Source organism: Aphelocoma coerulescens, chromosome 2 (assembly GCF_041296385.1).
Source record: "Aphelocoma coerulescens isolate FSJ_1873_10779 chromosome 2, UR_Acoe_1.0, whole genome shotgun sequence".
Lineage (NCBI taxonomy): Eukaryota > Metazoa > Chordata > Aves > Passeriformes > Corvidae > Aphelocoma > Aphelocoma coerulescens.
In genome coordinates, this window is record NC_091015.1 from 41,630,280 (window position 1) to 41,649,130 (window position 18,851).

Consider the following 18,851-nt stretch of genomic DNA (forward strand, 5'->3'; position numbering starts at 1 on the left):
CAGAAAGGCTCCCTACTGTCAGTGCAGGTGCAGACTTCATTTACCAGCTTCTGATAAAGCACAAAATCATGACATTCATTCCCATTTGTTTCTGAAGTAACAAATCAAAGTGTGGATAAATAGCATCAAAAATAGGGGTGAGTACTGGAGGCACTTTGTATACTAGATCTGGTTACTCTTACAGAATGCGTTTTTATTTTAAAACACTGCCAACCACAACAGACTCCTTAGAACAAATGAGGTTTAAAAAAACCTGCAAAATGTACAAAACATCATCCATGTATATGGAGAAATATAGTCTTACAGCTGTGTGTTAGCTGTCATGAATCAGAGCTCGGAGCCCCAGAACTCCACAGGGCTCTTCCTTCCGAGTTGAGCTGTTCTGCTCTCAGGCAGCAGCAACCAGGCAGAGGCAGGGCAGGCAGCCTGTCAGCCAGGGCTGCACAAGTCCCGAGCACCAAACAGCCTCTCACCCTCTCCCCACATCTGAAATCACCATGTAAGGTGCAGTGAGTAGAGACTCACCACATGCTGCCTTTTAAGAAATCAGCAGTAAAACCCACACAAGCGGAAGGAGGGAAGAACAGTGGGGATCCACCAACGCAACCGCAGCATCAGACCAGAAAGGAAGCACGCAGCTACTGTGGACACATAGTGCTACTAAATCTGGATCTGGGGATTAGCAGGAGAGAAAGGATACCAGAAAAAGGTAATTTGTTTTCTTGTCATCTGTAATACTGAAGAGATTTTGCTCTCCTCTCCAAAATTAGAACATCTACAGTGTAACTCCTTCCCCTTTTAAGAGTCACATGTGAAGAAACCCACAAAAAAAAAAAAAAAAGCATTATCAGCCTCAGGTCAGGACAATTGTGGCCTAAATAGTCACAAAACTGTCACGGAAGCATTAATTCTAAAGCAATTATGTTAAAACAACAAGATCCATCAGAGTAAATACATAACACCCACCAGAATAAATAAATACCATCCTGCAGAAGCTTCAACCTTATCACAGTAAGTTTATTCAAAGACATTTTCTTGGACAAAAAAAAACCCAAATAGATGTGATCAGTCAAGATGCCTATAAATTCCAGAATCTATTTCTTTACCAGATGTTTTTCTCTACGTATGATGACCTGCAAATATGCCTTAGCTATAGCAATAGCTGTTGATAAACCTTGGCAACAGCAACTACTGTATTTGTGACTGAAAGAAAATGACACAAATATTTTCAGTTAATTATGTCTATTCACATAAATGCAACTTGAAAGCTTTTTTATGTTTATAAAATATATAAGGTCACATTTAAGTGAACAGTTTCACATATATTGGCCTTCCCCTTCTCCCTTGCACTTTATGTATTTCCCTGCTGATTCAAAGCTCTATTCTATCTGGGTGTTCAAGGTTACTTAAGGAAGGGGGACAGACTCTAGAGATTATTTATATGGCAGGACTTCAAACAATTGATCCAGTATATCTCAAGTGACTTGATAAAGATGCATTAAAATGATGAGGAGAGAGAAAGATGGGTGAAATATTACAGCATTTCAGAGTCATTCAGCATCACTCTCCTGCTCAAGGACTCTCAGTTATGAGACAAGGACACTGACCATGAAGGACAAGGTGACACACCCAGGGAGGGATTTACAGATGAAAGTGAGAAGTGAGAGTTGTTGGGCACCCACAAAACCTCCAACCTCGATGCACAAGTAAAGGAAAATGAGAATGTGACCAAGAAGGACTCTTATCTCTGATTGCTTGATAAAGGGCTGAAAGTCCTAACACAGATTAGAATAGTGTTCTGGCAGACAAGTAGTCTGAACAGGCATGACAAGATAAAACATTCTAAAGTATTTGTGTACTTACAAACAGAAGCCTCCACTACAAAACTAATGAATTTGATTAAATACAAGATTAAATATCATGGGGACAACAGCATCTTAGTGGCTACAACACATAGTAAAATGCACATGCTATTCAAAGAAAGCCCATAAAGGTAGGGATGGTTCAAATATACACCACTTAGAATTGTGATACATTTAAAAAAAAAACCACCCCAAACACAGCACTGCAAAAGAACTAACAGAATCTGATTGAGTCAAAAAAATAAAAAAAAAAAACACCAAACCAAAACCAACCACTTAAAAAGGACAGCCTTGTTCAGAGTCTGCAGTAGATTCAAAGAAACCAGCCTTGTTACAGATTTTATTTTATTAGAATAAAAAAATATCCCAGTGAGTTGGGCATTTCATGAGATTAACTTCTGACTGATACGAAGTTTAAGTAGTCAGGTAGAGCGAGGAGTTCAGACTCTCTAAATTGAAAATGCTGAGTTGCTGCTTCATTAAGTGTGCATAAACCAATCTGGAAATGCCTCATGGGATGCAGCATGCAGTAGATAACTTGAAAGATGAAATAGGCCCAACTAGATAAGCGCTTCACCACACCTCCCAAAAGGCAGAGAAAATGATTAAAGAAGTTGCATCTCAGATGTTAAAGTACAGGAAAAATGTTATAGCTTTAAAAAAAATTTGATTTAAAAGATATTAAAAACAAAGTTCTTCAATAACTCATAGAAACTATGTGGAGTAGTAACATGGAAGTGAAAATTTCTTAGTAAAGAAACAAAGATAGGATGTCTATTATGAAACAGAACTGGAAACTACCAAACCCAGCATGGAATTAAAAGTAACATCTTCTTGAGCATGCGTGAAGAAAAACAGAGGAAACCACTACAGAGCTCTGCAAAAAAAAAGGCAGATTAAATTGTACATAGAGTTGCAAATAAAGCTTTCATGTATTCTCAAGCTATTGTGTCAACTTCACCTCTAGCCAATAAAATTATTTAAAACCTATAATCTATATTTCTAAAGTAGACAAAAAAAGCCCTGCTGGAGATACTCCATGATGGCAGAAGAGCAAACAGAACACCTGTCTTTAGAGTTGAAGCTGAGGGGAAAAAAGCAAAAAGAAATCAGCCCTACTACAATCAGTACCATGCACTCAATAGTAACAGAGCAGCTTTTTACAAAAAATTAAAAATAGGAGAAATCTTAGATCTCATCTGGACCCAACAACAGCTGCATTAAAAAAAGTTGGTAATGATCTTATTTGGTAGTAGAAAGCAAAGTGACTAAGTGACTGGGCACAGACAGTAAAAAATTATGAGGCTGGACACGGATCACCAGAAGAAGTTGCCAAGAATTATCTTGGGGTTAAGTTTTATTTAACAGTCCTACTACTGGCAGGGGAATTGAGGTGTCTACTAAAAGTTGCTGCTGACAAATGTATAGAGGCACGTCTGATGCACTGAACAACTAGGACACAAGGGGAGAGGAACCACATGAACAGAAGCAGTGACAGGAAATGCAGTTCATCAGCCCTAGAGGCAAGGTCAGGATCCAAGGAGTAAGACAAGCAGAAGTTCTGCTGTGACAGGGGGAAGTGACCAAGGAGAGGAAGGTACTCACATGCATGGAGTACATGGCTGATGAACTCATCACCAAACTGCTGAAGGTATGAAAAGAGAAAAGACCTACCCGTGACATAAATTAAGGCATTTCCTACAGAGCCAGATAGGGAAGCATAAAAAAAAAAAGCACTGCCAGTATCTAATCTGGTCAGGAAATAAAAAAATAGCACCTAAGACACAGGTGAGATATATATATATAAGTTTATGCAAGGAAGATTGACAGCATAATATTGTCCTGAAATGAAAACCATGAGCTTACCTAATCAGTCATATCACAAGATTCCCTGCATCTCTGCAAGTCTAAATTCAAGTCTCCTAAACTGACTGGAGGAAAGAGAGTCTCCCTTACATGAACAGAGAGAAACCCCCTTTACAAAGGTTGCAAATGCTCTTATAAATACCGAGAGAAAATACCAATTTTTTTCCGGGTGGGCATACAAACTGGTTGTAGGTACATTTAGCCAGAATCCTGGAATAAAGTTGTAGCCCAAACACTTAAGCTTTAAAATAATTTGTTAATGAGACAAGCTTTGACTATTTTAAGATGATGCTTGGTAACTTTACAAAAGGGCAAATTCAAATGCATTGACTGCAGCAAATACTGAGCATGAGAATCCAGGAACTTTCTTCCAGTCATGTTATGTGTCAGTACAGCCACCTTCAGCAAGGAAGTCTATATACCACTTGCCAATGTTATTATCGCTGATCTAATCTGGGCTGCAAACTGACCTTGCCTTAATACTCTTAGGTTTCCATTAATAAAAAGAAATTACTTAAGCTTTACTTGCTTACATGTATTTCTTCTGTGCAAAGTTTGTGTGTCTTTATGGGTCTTTTTTAAAGGACTATAATTTTTAAAAGGGGCAGATCAAAGAAATGGTACTTTTCAGAATTTATGTTTAGGCTACCAGTCATAGGTAGCTTCAATTACATCAATTTTGACAATGAAAGTTACACATATTTTCTTCTTTATTTGATGTCAATGCTTTGCATGTCCTTGCCTTTCCAAAGACAACTACGGTCCCCAGAGTTCTGGGACTCAGACACAGAGAAACAAGCACTTCAGAAACTCAGTGCAAGGAGGAAGTAGGAGATCAGAACAATTCCCTTCTTCAAAGTCAATCCGAGCACAAATCTAACCCATCTATGCCTTGCAATTTTTGTTTGCACTCCTCCTACATTTCACAAAGCATTTTTGCATGCAAATGTGTCAGTGGCATTCACAGACTGGGTAAAACAGCTTCATAAGCTGACTTGGCTGTATTTACTCAAAACACCCTCATGATTTTCAAGGGCCAAGAAAACCCACCAGTAAGTAAAAAAACAGTTTGGTAAACCAGAATAAAAAGAGAATTTAAGTTTTGTCCATTAATATATAGGAAAAAAATACAAAATCCTGTTTTCCAGCCCTTCATCCCTAGTTCCATTACCAAATATCACCCTTCCTCTCAGCTCTAAGTGCATTATGCTGGGCTACTAAAAAAGATACGATTTTATCAATAAATTAATGTACAACAAATGCACAGCCTATACCATCTCTCTTCTTAAGTAAGCCATCACAAGGTAGATCAAGTTGCAATGCACTTGCAGAATGTTGAGCAATGATACTTAGAAAGAAAATCCCTCAAGAATTCTAGTTCTGCAAGATGTTGAGTGCTGGGAGACAGGCCACAGTGAGATAGGCATTGCACCTTTCTACCAGTCAAGAGACAAACTTTTTTTTTAACTTAGAACATAAAATTCACTTAACAGCAAGCAAAGATGATCCTTTTGTAGAAGGGCTCTGGAGACTGGACTACTATTTAAATTTGAGCAAGCCAGAAGCAAACAACTCTCATCCTGCACTCAATAGAAGGGCCTGTTTATGCTAACCATGCATTCTAGTCATATTAAAGTAAATAATGTGAACTCACTTGACAAGGAATGCTTGGTGGTTCAATGAGAACTATCATGCCTGGAATGTCAACATCCACAGTTAGGAAAACACCAATGTTTTCAAATGCAAGCTGTGCCCCAGAAACCAAGATTTCCCAAGCCTCTTCAACTAGGAAGCTGTTATGACCACAAACCTTTCCTAAAATGAGAACAGTGACTTGATGTCACTGAAATACAGCCACTGTTCTACCACCTAATTACTACGAAATTAAGAAAACCACTTCTTTAAAAATAGAGATGGCTGACAATACAGCCAGAAATAAATGGGAAGTTGCATTTTCCTTGCTCAGCTTATTAAAGTAATCAACTAGGACTAAAAGCAGATTATTAAACTTTTCTGGTGAAAACAATTACTTGTATGCATTTAAAAATACTCAATGGTGTCCCCTTACCTGAAATTTGATCTTTTAAAATGTAATATTACCTGCAAGGGATCTTCAGTACACCAACAACTGCACGCACATGACATGGCAGAAGAGAGTGATATTGAACACTTAAGTGTTCCAGCAATAAAGGAAAAAAAGAATTCATAAACCACACTTATCAAATATGCCATTTTTGTCAAAGCCTCACATTAATTTTTTTTTTCTTCTTTCAAAAACAAGCAAACAAACAGCAGGTGTCACAGCAAAAGTGCTAGCCTGGCAATGGCTGTGCTGTTGATTTTCAAGTGCAAGTGTCAATCCTGCTGAACTTCTAGTAGTAAAGTACAATGTAGTATTATACATAGGAAAATAAGCCGTAAAATTGCATCCATGTGTGTGGAAAGAAGACTTATGATTCAGCCATCCTGTGGAAAATTCTAACCTCTTATCTCTGAATCTGAAATGAAGTTCCCTATTTATTCAGTGAGTGAAAAAGCATTATTTCAGCTATGCATTTGTATTCTTATTCTAAGAAATAGGATGTTAAAAAAGCTTGTTTCAACAAAACAAACTGGGTATCAGCTAAAAGACAAGAACTGACTATGCACAGAAACACTTCCCTACCTCGGCAAGTCCTCCTCCCTTACCAATTTTATATTATCTAAGCACTGGAAGATATTTAATAAGTGAGCCTTACAAAACTAAGGTTTATAAAGTTATAATTTTGAGTGCTTGTGGTCTTACAGTTGAAATTGGTGGATTTGAAAGACAATAAGAAATCTGCGACTGAACTCACTGATATAACTTTTTATTTAAACAACAGGAAAGAATGAATGTGTTTTATACTTCCTGAATTTCAGCAGCTGTGGCAGTAGTGTAAGAAATATGAATTGTTAACTTCCTAGATCACTCAGTAAAACAATATCCGTACCATTCAGTTAAGGAAGACAAGAATCCGTCATAATACTTCAGCTGGATATTTTCGGCACAGAAATTTTCCTGAAATCTAAACCAAGCTGGCTGCCTTCTCTGCCTAGAAGTGGTGCAGATACCACAGTTGTAGGCAAACGGCTCCATGATACATCTTTGTTGTCCATAATTCTATTCACTTAACAGTATTTGTTGGCACTAGTAAGACCACACCCACTGAATACACATCTTAAAAACCAGGATCTTTCTTGCCAAGACATGAAAAAGTCCTGTAGACCAACACCTAAACTCTTTTCCTTCCATTGTTTGACTTTAATCAGAAAGCAAACAAGAAATATTAACTTGTCTTTCCTAACATGGTTGTTACTAGACTTCAATAACAGGACTAGATCTAGCCCAAATTCTCCTCTCTTCATATACATATTGCCATTATTCAACTTCAGTGTCATGCAAATTAGAACACCCCGGTAGTTCTAGTCCTTTCCAAAACTCAAATTCTCTCAGACACCACCAATCCTCCACAGGAAGCCTACTCCAACAATGGTTGCACCCTGTTGTATGAGAGATGACCTGTATCCCAACCACAAGGTTACTTATTAACTTCATTGAGGCCCAGGCAAGACCAGAAACACCAAGACTCTGTCTGGCTTTTCAAAATTAATTTGTTCATCTAAGATTTTGAAGAGCAGAACTGCACTACACCACATTTAAAAATACCCTAGTAAAATTATCACAGAATGGTTCAAGTTAGAAGGGACCCCCCAGTTGGAGGGTATCGGGTTCAATCCCCCCACACAAGCAGAATCACCTGGAATGGGTCACCCAGGACCACATCCAGACAGCTTTTGAGTATCTCCAAGGAGGGAGACCCCATCTTCTCTGGGTAACCTGTGCCAGTGCTCATTCACCCTCTCAGTGAAACAAAAGCTTTCTGCTATTCAGATGGAACCTCCCCTGTTCCAATGCCCATTCTCTCTGGTCCTCTCACATATCTTAACAAGTGACAAAACCATTATCAGAATGTTATCTTTTAAGGAAACTAAACATGGCTGTTCTGAGTGATTCAGCTAACCCTGTGATTTAGTGATTTAGCAGTAACAGCAAGTAAAATGGAGTTCTGACAAGTTTCCAAGGAAGACCACAGAGTCCTATTAATTATTATTAGCAAAATAAAAAGTTAGGGAGAAGTCTTCTCTTCAGGCATAGTCTTAACACCTATTCATTTTTTTGTTCTCTTTTGTTTCTTTATTCCAATACTGCTTATTTAAAAAGCAAATACCTTCAATATTTTAGCAAAAAATGTCAGCTCCAAATAGGAGCCCCAAATGCATTCAAGGTGGCCTACCTTCTTTTTGAGGTGGTGAAGTCATTGCTAAAAAGGTGGACCTGCTACCTAAATGGCTGCACAGTTCCCATGAAATGAGAGCTCACGTGTCTCTATGCTGCACAAGCACAGATACATCCAGCTGAGGGGGAAAATCCCACACAGCTACCAAACTGCAGAAAGGCATCTCTCAGCAAGTACCAGCCTGCCTTCCTTTGGCAAGCAGCAAGGTATCAGGGAGTGAACCTGAGAAAGCCACCACAAACTCCCAACCGCAGTCATCCTAAACTAGCAGAGAGTCAGTAGCCAATATCCTTTGGAGCTCGCTTCATCTGCTCCCAAATACACAGACAATAATCAGTCACCTGTCTTCAGGATCACTGTTGCTACTGATGATTTACACATTGTTATTCTAAATCAGTCAAGCACTACCACAGAAGATTAACAGACACTTGCTGTTTCTTTTTTTAAGGTATACGAGACTGTCAGGGAGTGAATCACATTCATAGTGAAACTTCCTTCCTGCCATCATAAATTGCTCTTAAATTCAGATTTTATGCTGTCAGAGTTTTGTGTCGGGAATCTCAGCACCTGTATTTGTCACAAGCATGAGGTACTGAAAAATAATAGAATCATTCACTCTCCTTCAGAATACAGTCCTTTATCAGACTATTAAACAAACTTCTTTTCTGGCAGCAGAGTTACAGCAAATGTAGTCTCAGCTGCCAGTATGAGCAAGATGCATTCCACATCATATTCAGGGCAGATGCCACAGTTATGGCTCACAGCCTGAGGTAGCACCAGAACCTTTTTGACAATAACAGCAAGACTGGTCTCAAAATCATATGTTGTCACTGCAGACAGGACAGAAGAAGTTCTGTAAAAATAAGAACTGTACATTTCACTTCAGCAACTATGAGCATGAAGTAACTCTATCCCTCCTCAAGGCTATTTTTCTAGGCACACTGACAAAGCAATTATCTTGGAGAAGAGGGAGACATTGCAACAAAATGTTTTTAACATGTGTGACTGGCAAGATGGAAGAAAGTAGTACCAGAGACCTACATCCTACTCTACTCACATGAAAACTTGAAGGGCAGGACTTAACCTTCTGTAACAAGCAGAATTAACAGTGACACAGATGGGCTTGTGCACCGAGAAGGATAAAGTGTCCCGCACACATGGTTCTTTTGCTGATTGCCAGGCTGTTCAGAAATTGTCTCTTCAGGGGTTTCAGCTACTCTCTGGGCAGAGTATACATGTGAAGCAAATGGAGTATATCCACACAGCTGCTCCTTATCAGAACCATTAACACCAGGAGCTTCATTCCTTTTCACCAACAACTACGTGAAAGTGGAACAGACAAACTGGAACAGTAAAAAATGTGTACACTGTGACTAGGAAAAGCCTCCAGAACTATGAGAATAAGTAGCATCAGATAAGAGAGAAGTGACCTAAAAGTGACCTAAGTGACTGGCACAAGAGATAGGAGATTACAGTTGTGATAACACTCTTTGCAGTATCATCATGAGCCATAATAACAGAATTGGCTGGAATTAAGATGGGAGAAAAGTATGACTGCATTCAGTAAGGGAAATCCTTGCAATTTCTACCCTGAAAACATTCATCAGAGGATACACATTCATCAGAGGATACACAGAATGGCCAGAAAGCCGCAAACTACTTTTTTTTTCTAATGATAATAAAAAAAGTCATCACTGAAATTAAAAATATACCACTACAGTAAACACAGAATAGTTAGAAACACTTACAAACAAGGATGAGTTTCTCACCTTTACTACTTTGTATTGTTACTGCACAGCAATTACATACAAGTGCTGCATGACAACTGTAGCACCACATATTACCATGGTCTTGCTGAGATTTTTTTAAGGTTTAAGTACAACCAGCAAACAGAAAAAAATCTGAAGACGACTTAAAAAGTTGCTAACACGTAAAGATGAATCAAAAGAAAAATCTTCTTAATTCTCAATCTATGCATTACATTGGAAAGCAGAGGAAAGGGAGACTTGTTTGCACACCCATGGTAACATAAGTGCCAAAGAAAATATGCAGAAGGAAATAATTAAGTGTTGACATGGCAGCAGCTGTGTTTGCCAACCTAAAATGAATCAGGCATCAAACCCCCACAACTTAAAGACTAGAGAGGAAATGTTAAGTTCAAGTACTCATAGTTTAACAACTGAACTTGAAAGCAAGAAGTCTAAAATGACAGACATATACACACCTTATGGCTGGACAAGGAATGCAGAGCTAGCCTAGCATGCTTTTCAATGACTTCAAAGGAAGAGTTTTCACATTCGGTCTAAACTGTTACAAATCTGGAAAACAACAGAGACACATAAAGCATCCTATCTGCAGCCTTCCTCCTGTGACTTACCAGATGCTATTAGGCAGCCACTATCTTTATGTCAGGATGTCTGTCTCACAGCCAGACATACAATTATTTAGTTTAGAGATATCTCTAAGAGCTAGATGCACATAGCAATTCTCAATGCACTACTTCAGCTTGGGGCTTAGAGGTCAGTGAAAGTCAGTTCTCTCTCCTATTTGCTCCTCCTGTTGCACATAACAGGGATTCCTGTCAAGTCTTGCTTATCAGTACATATTTTCTACAGAAAACTATTCAAGAGGTGTGTCTAGAATAGCCTGCATCCAAAGACTGAGAATCACTACCAAACAGACATTACAAAAACTGCTCAGCACCTGCCAGATTGAAAGCAGCTCAACTCTATTTCTTTACTTTCATGGTTAACATCATGGAGTGCCCAGACACTGAAATAGGATTAGGCTCTGCTGTGCTCAGTGGCACACACCAACACGTGACTTCTACCCTAAGGAGCTTGCACTGAGTCAGGCACACCAGACAGGCACGACAGTAGAGGCTGAGCTGCAATGGCCAAGTACATTTCTCGGTTTCAGATAGCATTTCTAGAGTCCTCACTGCTTTTAGTAGCGAGGCAGGTACCAGAATTGCCATTGAATTTGTATTTTAGAAAAAGCAAAACAAAACAAAAAGCCCCAAACAAACAAATCCAGCAGCCACAACAGCTCTGATCAGTTAATAATTCTCAGTTGCAACAGCTGAATACAGAAAATCAGAAAGAATTTGTTCAAGATCTGTTTTCTTCTGCAGCTGAGGCTGTCCTCAACTTTATTTTCAAATGTTTAAAATGACTTGCAACAATGTGCCTGAGCTTCATGTTGACAGAGCTCCAAAACCCCAACGCTGTTCATTCATGTCATAACTTCATATATAATAGAATCTATTTCCGAACATATACCATATGTGAAAGCCACAAGCGTCTTCAAGAACTCTGCATGAGTAACAAGCTAAAACAGATAGAAAGGAGAAGTTACAGACATCCTGCCTCCCAGGGTATAGACCCAGAGCTGTGCTTTTCTTAGCTATTATGCCTACAACTTCACCTAGGCTATCATAGTCATTAGCATCAACACCCACATCACTCAGCCTTGAAGGCAGACAGAAAACTTCTCTCTAAGGTAATTGGACATTAACGTGGGGGAGATGTATTTAATGTTAGCAGAATAAAGTCAAGTATCCACAATAGGACAGAACTATAAAATACACAAAACCTCTGGGTCCTTCAGATAAATGAGAAACTAGAGCAAAGAAATATGTATTTCAAGGCACAGTATTCAAGGACATAGCACAAGTGACAGCTGCAGGAGCCTAAAAACAGTGTCTGCCCCCCAAAGTAAAATGTTTGAACATAATCACTAATGCAGAAGACAGACATGCAAATCCAGCATCTCAAAGAGCAGAGCAGGGTAAATTTGGTAGCATATTAGTCCCGGTCTAGAGAGTTGTTTGTCAGATCTCAGTGTATCTGCATCCTGTTATCTGAAACTTGATACAGAAAAAAAGCAGTTAGATTCTCCTAGAAGTTTCTTTGGTACCTTAGTAGTGGTGTATCATAGTATCTATACCCTAGCCTTTTACCAGCAAAACTTTGCTACTTTGGTAAGTCAAATCTTAACTGAACCGAAGTACATTAAATTTAGTAAGATCAAAATATGCTGATACAGATACTACACTGCTTCTGACATGTTAAAGTACTCCATGCACACTAACATACTCATTCTGCTGGCTTGTTCATCACTGCATGGTTTTGAAGTGCACTTTGCAGCAACTCCAATTTAAACCTAAAATATATTAGCACTTTAGATCTGAATTAACTTTTCTTTAGAGAGGCTTTTCTCATTTGGTAGCTAAGAGCACCATTTGTAGGAACTGAAAACTAAGTTTTACAATCAGAAACCATAAGGTCCAGGAAATGCCACGTTTGACTGTTTTCTCCTCAGTATGTAACAAGATGTAGAGAATGCAACAAATGCGGGAATTAAGATGACTGAATTAAGCATCTGTTTATAATAGATGTGGTTTGAACAAGACCCAATTCTTTACAACAATGTATACACATCTACTTAAATAACCAAATAAGGCTTTTGCATAAAATACAGTGTACTCACATGTGCAACAGTGGATGAGCTAGCCACACATAGAGTGTTGCAACAGGCAGACTCCAGCTGAGTCTTACCATCATTTCCTGTCCTTGGTGAACACACTAATAATTTCAGCACAACCACAACTGTTCAGTGCACACACAGAGAACATCTCCAACACCTAAAAGTCCCCTCCCATCTTTCCTGCACACAAACCCAGATACGATATAAAATTATAAGAGAGAGGACATAAGTGGGCCTAATGCAATGTGTGGGAAAGGCAACATGAGAGTAAAGAGAAAAGAATCAAGACTTGTGAGTGCTGTTGTTTTGAAAACGGATAGGAGCCACAAAGGAAAACTAGTTAGCTTAATCTATTGGTAGTGCAGACTGGGGAGTATTATTTAAAGATATCTTTTTAAAAAGATTTTAAACAACAAAAAACAAAGCTCATGGAAATTAAGGCTCTTGCTACCCATGGCTTTACAGAAAATATCCGTGAAAACACATGCTTTAAATACCCAAACCGGACTTACAAGCTCTGTTGAAATTAAGTAGAGTGAAACACTCTGAACTCTATGAGTGAAACACTCGGTACTCTATGATTAATCAATGAAAGTCAAGGGATGAAGCAACTGTTCCCTTTGTCCCTTCTCAAGAAAACAGAGAGAAGAACATTGTTACCATCATTAGCGGCCTAGGACAAAAACATAAGGCAGAAAATTACCTTACATTTATTAAATGCCCTTTTCTCTACCTACTCCAGATATCCTCCTAGTAAAAATAAAACAGTATCAGTGAAGAGTACTTCACTGCCACTGAACTTTACACCAAACAGTTTTCAAATAATAGGGTATTTTTAAGCTCATATTGCCTAATTGGAAATTGCCTCAAATTGAGGCAATATTGCCTCAAATGGAAATTAAATCAACCTGGAAACAAGCTGGGTTTAATTAACCTATTTTCTTAAAGATAAAAGCAAGAAGTAAAAATAATAATAATAGTGACTTTTTTTTCATCTTTATTTTACAAGAGCACAGAGAACCACAGATTGAGCAGAGATCAACGGCTTTGCAAACACGCCCAAAATTTCTGAAGTTTCATTTCACAGCCAGCCAGCCAGCTGCCGGGCGATTCCCCAGAGCCCGCAGCAGCGGGGAGAGCTGCTCCAGCCCCCGCCCGGGGCAGCGGCTGCCCGGTGTGTCACATTTACCTGGAATTCGCTCCGTCTCGGAGCCACATGGAGCGCACCGGCAGTCAAATAAACCCCTCGGCAGCACCCTCCCAGGGCAGGGAAGGTGTCTAAGTTGGCTGTCGCTCCGGAACAGCCCCGAGGGGCTGTGACAGCGCGGCCGGGGGCCCCGAGGGCCGCAGGAGAAGGCTGGAGGGAACTCCGTGGGGCAGGCGGGATAAGGCGCTGCACCGGCAGCAGCCGCCCGCCCGCCCGCCCGCGCCCCGGCCGGCACCCGTGGGCGCCCTCGCTGCCAGTCGGGCGAGAAAGGCGCTTTCTGGGGGCCAAAACGCCACTTTTCTCGCGTGCCGAGTTCGCCGGCTGCCGCCCCCCGGCCCGTCCCGTCCCGCGGACCCCCGGCCCGGCGCCGCGCTCCAGCGAGGGCAGCGGCCACCGCCGCCAGCCCCGCCAGGCTGCGCCCCGCCGGCCCGCCCCGTCCCATCCCTAGGGCGGACACCCACCTGAGCTCCACACCTACGGCCCGCCGGGCGCCCCCGCCATGGCTCCCGGGCAGCGGCGCCCCGCAGGGAGGAGCGAGGGAGGGAGGAGGGAGTCTGGCAGGAGCAACAGCCGCCAGCATAAAGGGCCGGTCCGGGCGGAGTGCTCGCTCCGGCTGCCGGGGAGCACCCACGAGCGGGACCGGCGGCGGGACCGCCGCGCTCGACTGACGGCCGCGCCGGCCAACGGGAGGAGCCTCCGCTGCCCCCGCCCCGCCGCCGCCCGGAGCCGCCGCTGCCGCCCGCCTCCCCGGCCGCCGGGGCGGGGGAAGGGGTGTTTCCATGACGTCACGGGCAGCGCCCCGGACAGGTGGGAGCGGTCCCCGAGGGGACGCGGGGACAGGAGCCCCGCGCTAAGCCGGAGCTGAGCCCCCGAGCCGGCCTTAAGCGGTTGGGGCAGGGCGGACTGCGGGCACGGCACGGCACGGCACGGCACGGCACGGCAGGGCAGGCACGGAGCTAATCCTGCAGCGGCCCTGAGGGAGCCTCGGGAGCGATGGCTGGTCCCGAGGGCGCGGCTTCCCGCGCCGCAGGGGCGAAGTGCGAGAGGGCGCCGGCGGAGAGGGTTTGTCGGGGGATCGCCGCATCCATAGCAGCCTGAGGGCATCACTTCCCGCTCACGAGGAGCGCTTCCCGCTCCCGTCCTCGCCATCCGCCTCGGGAAGAGCTCCTCCGTGGGAGAACCACCCCTCTCCGCCTTCCCCCCCTACCCCCACCCCGCACCGGCATCCTAAAATTATCGTGTTCCTCTGGACCTTATTTAAAAATAAACAACCTGAATGACAAGTTAGATCCAAGCCGTTAGAAGCACGCTGGACGGCTTCCGTGAACCCTGAATGTGTGCACTAAATCTTTCAGAAATTGTTACTGCTTGCGAGGAGGTAGACGGGATGTGACCTGGCACACAATTCACACCGTTTTTACTTACAAAGTGCGATTTAATCCACACTTAGGAGAATCGGAGGGAGGCGGGAAGAACCAACCCGGTTTCTTTACTCAAACTCATATGCCCAAAACTGATCAGCTGCTTCTCAATTCCATTTAGAACTTGGTGTTTTTCTCGACGGGAGGGAAACAGAAACCCTTTTCTTCCTCTATACCATTCATACAGCATTAAAAAAGAGCAGATGCATTTGGAAAAGCAAGCTTAAATGACATCCCAAAAGTTAGGAATGGTATTCACGGTTTGGAACTCGAGTTAACATAACCCAGGAGCACAGTAGTACACTGCACTTTGAACGAAACCTTGTAAGGGCGCAAGAGAGGCCACAGAATATCACTGTTAGTAAGAACACTATCTATTGTAGGCTTTGCAAACCATCAGCAGCAGAGTGACTCAGACACCCTGAAAGCTGCGTTCAGAGCTGGCCTATGTGATGCTACAGCAGGGAGGACTTCTGATGCCTCTGCTGTTGGTTGTAGCTATACAGCCTGATGATAGCTTGAGGAGATGCTGCCTACGCAATGAAAACTCAACCAATGACTTTTTAGTCAGCATCAAGCATCAAAGTCAATGAAAAGCAACAGAAGTAGTTTTAGTTATCATTATATTGTTTAATGTAGCTCCAAGTCACTGCTGTATGGGAATTCAGGCATTGCCAGAGGGTATGTATCAGTTTGCAAACAAGTGGAGTTTAACAATAGCATATAGCAATTCCTTGGCTTTCAGATTCTATAAAAGTTTGATTTTATAAATCCAGTAGTTTTAGTTATCATTATATTGTTTAATGTAGCTCCAAGTCACTGCTGTATGGGAATTCAGGCATTGCCAGAGGGTATGTATCAGTTTGCAAACAAGTGGAGTTTAACAATAGCATATAGCAATTCCTTGGCTTTCAGATTCTATAAAAGTTTGATTTTATAAATCCAGGTTTTAGGACAAAATTAGCAGCCCCTGTCATTTTAAAGAGCACAATTTTTGACCTAAAGGCACCAAAAAGCCTGCAGCAGCAAATCAGTTAAGGAAAAATTACACAACTGGAATATGTCAATGGTAGACCTTTCTGGTGTTCACATGATGTAATTGTTAGGTAACAGCATGTTTCCTATGCACATGTGGCCTGTTCCAGCTTCCACTGAAACCAAACACAGACCCCCTCTTAATTTAGAAAGTGACTATGTGTCTCCCTGAAGATGTACAATATCCAGGCCCGGCAATAAAAAAGACACAAACACTGCAAAAATAAAATTCTCTTCCAGACCAAAATCTCCATCTTGAGCCCTGCTGTATAGACATTGCCCTATTTGAGATTCCTGAAATATTTAGGACTTCTACTGTTCCTGTGTAAAAAACATGGTCTAGGCACATCCATGGGCTATATTACATTATTTCACCTGAGTTACATCAGGAAGGATTTTGATCTTCTTACAGATTTAGGGCTTTGATTCCTTTCCTTTTGTTCTTCCCTTCTGTCAAACAGAAACAATGAAGAGATATTGGAGTACTCTCTTTTCCTGTGCTAAAGAAAAGTTTAGAAATAAATTAATAACCACCCTTTTGAGAATAAGATCATTCTTTCTGTTAGAAAAGCAACACACAGAGAAATAGTGACAGTTCATTAACTGAGATGGCAAAATACAAGGTGGTTGTAGACATCGGGGGAAATGTATGGGCAGAAAGCCTCTGTGTGAATATAGATTGCTGGTTTTTGTTCTTAATAGATCATCAACACAAACTCATCCAGTTTATAATCATAAAAGGAAGGTGGTTGGGGTGTTCCTCAGCAACATGCACTTAACCTTCAGTTTATCCTTGCTCTTTGGCTTTTCTGTTCTGATTGATGGAGCCTCATGACACAGTAATCTTTTCAGAGCTATTAAGAAGAGGAACTCCATTCTGCATAATCCAACAGGTATTTTTTTTTCATTCAGTTTCCCTTTGATCATTTATAATTCAGAATTAAATTACATGGTCTGAATTAAAACTCTACTAAAATGTGTGTCCTTTTAGCTTGCTCTTTCCTGTGGTTGTGTAAAGACAGTTCATAATAATGTTTCTAGTGGTGCAATGAAAGGGATTGTCTTTTGATTTCCAGCTTGATTTTTTTTCCTTTAATTATTAGGTAAAAATAATTATTGCCTCCCTATTGAACTCAAAGACATGCAATGATGTTTCATGTTTAAGCAATCTTAGTCTGGTGAGTGAGCCAGCTTCCATTCCATGTATATTTTTCTCTGCAAAGAGAAAGGCTCATTATGAGACACAGGTTTTGTCCTGTGATTTGAGCTGAACAACTGACAAATGAGTTTTGTGAAGAGCTTCTACATTTACAGCAGATGGATATATTTGTCAGTATTCGTGTGGCTGAGGTGTGAGCAGCAGAAGAGTTGGACACATTGCAAAGTTATTGGATTCATCTGTCTAACTCTTCTGATGACTATGCACATATATCTTCAGTCCTGGGCAGGAGTTACCTATCTTGAAATTCAGAAACATCTTTCCTCATGCACAAAAATAAATCTGTCCTTGAGAGCTTTCTTCTTTTCACCAGCCCTCCCCATGATGTAATTTCTGTCCTTATGCCAGTACCTTCTATGTTATTCTTGGTCACCACTGAGGAGCCTCTGTCCCACTGACAGTGCTTTGGCAAACGTTGCTGTTGTCCTGTAGCACTTACTGGCTGGTATTATGGAAGCTATTGGTACTTTCTTGCTCATACTTCTAAAAGCTTGCCTATCTCCCTAGGCTGCCCAGGCCTCTTTTCACATGACCATAGTTTCTGGGTCTTCTTCCATGACTTGTCTGGCTTCCCAGCTAGAATTAGCCTTTTTAAATTCCCTTGGGAGCCCTTCTGGATACCTCTGAGGTAAATGCATATTGTACGTGTTGCAAAATTCATGAATTTTTGCAATTCTTTTAGCAATTTTGGTTGTGCCTTACCATTTGTATGGTGATCAGAGCTCTACACCTGTGGGGGAAAGCAGACCTGCTGTCACAGCACCCTTTACTCTTTTTCTTCTTACAAACTGCTTCATTGACTGTTGCTTACTTATTCAGATGAGGGCAGAGAGAGAGCAGGAAGGCTTATAGTCTTTCTCTGTTGGCAAGGCAGGTGTGTGGCCAGAAGTAAGTCAAAATGGGAAGGTGAAAAACTGAAAAGGAATGAATATCCACCAGCTGGGCACTCAGGAAGAGAGTTCCTATGCTGAATGGTCAAAAGAAGTTTGACCCAGTCTAAAATTTACAAAGCTGGACAGGATGAACCAGGCAGCAAACATCAAAAGGATGCACAGATTTACTGTGGCTGCCATGACCATGCATAGTGTATACCTGCACAACATGACATAATATACACAACGTGATATGACATATATAATGTGACATGATAACATAACATGGCTTCACAGCCTCTTTTCACTACACTGCTGATCTGTCCTAGAAGGCACCACTGCACATCAAAGAAATAGAGAAGGCATGAAACATATGTTGCTTTAAAAAGACCCAGAAGCCAAAAATGCAGACCCCCAAGAACCCTGTCTTTTGTGAGTGTGTGTGTGTTTGTGCATTACCTGCCACAGTAGGGTCTGTGGACTTGACAATCACTGAATTCCAAATAGCAACGTTCATCATGAGTACTAAAAGTACTTTTCTTGCTGTTGATTTGAGTTTTAT

General features: G+C 41.5%; 1 protein-coding gene across 5 annotated transcripts in view; it reads right to left on the reverse strand.

The window, feature by feature from the left end:
- OSBPL3 (oxysterol binding protein like 3) overlaps positions 1-14,410 on the reverse strand; it is an 87,878-nt gene extending 73,468 nt beyond the window's left edge. For 2 of the 5 annotated variants that reach the window (XM_069007139.1, XM_069007134.1), the window contains exon 1: positions 14,204-14,410. The gene's annotated coding sequence lies outside the window, so the exon portion shown is untranslated. Of the gene's footprint in view, positions 1-5,828; positions 5,852-10,271; positions 10,353-13,724; positions 13,823-14,203 lie in introns of those variants that run through there. The other 3 variants (XM_069007135.1, XM_069007136.1, XM_069007137.1) reach the window with 3 other exon arrangements.
- Positions 14,411-18,851: the final 4,441 nt, after the last annotated feature.